The sequence below is a fragment of the Malurus melanocephalus genome, unplaced genomic scaffold, assembly GCF_030028575.1.
Source record: "Malurus melanocephalus ecotype Western Australia unplaced genomic scaffold, MMel_1.1 scaffold_1673, whole genome shotgun sequence".
Lineage (NCBI taxonomy): Eukaryota > Metazoa > Chordata > Aves > Passeriformes > Maluridae > Malurus > Malurus melanocephalus.
Window position 1 is genome coordinate 1 of NW_026624905.1, and position 556 is coordinate 556.

The window sequence follows — 556 nt, forward strand, 5'->3', positions numbered from 1 at the left end:
CCCACAAAGGTTGTGTTCAGTGTTTGAAACAGGGAGAATTCCATCCCCAGGCTGTGTTCAGCTTGGAACCAGGAGAATTCCATCCCCAAACTGTGTTCAGCCCCAGAAACTCTTGGAACTGGGACAATTTTATCCCCGGGCTGAGTTCAGTGCCTGGAACCAGGAGAATTCCATCCCCAGGCTGTGTTCAGCTTTGAGCCAGGGGAATTTCATCCCAAGGCTGTGTTCAGCAATGCCTGGAACCAGGAGAATTCCACCGGGAGAATTCCACTCCCAGGCTGTGTTGAGTGCCTGGAACCGGGGGAATTCCATCCCCAGGCTGTGTTCAGCTTGGAACCAGGAGAATTCCACCCCTAGACCATGTTTAGTGCCTGGAACCAGGGGAATTCCATCCCCAGAAGCTCTTGGAACTGGGMCAATTCCATCCCCAGGCTGTGTTGAGCCCCAGCAGTGTCTGGAACTGGGACAATTTCATCCCCAGGCTGTGTCCAGTGCCTGGAACAGGGAGAATTCTGTCCCCAGGCTGGGTTCAGCCCCATAAGCTCTAGGAACTGGG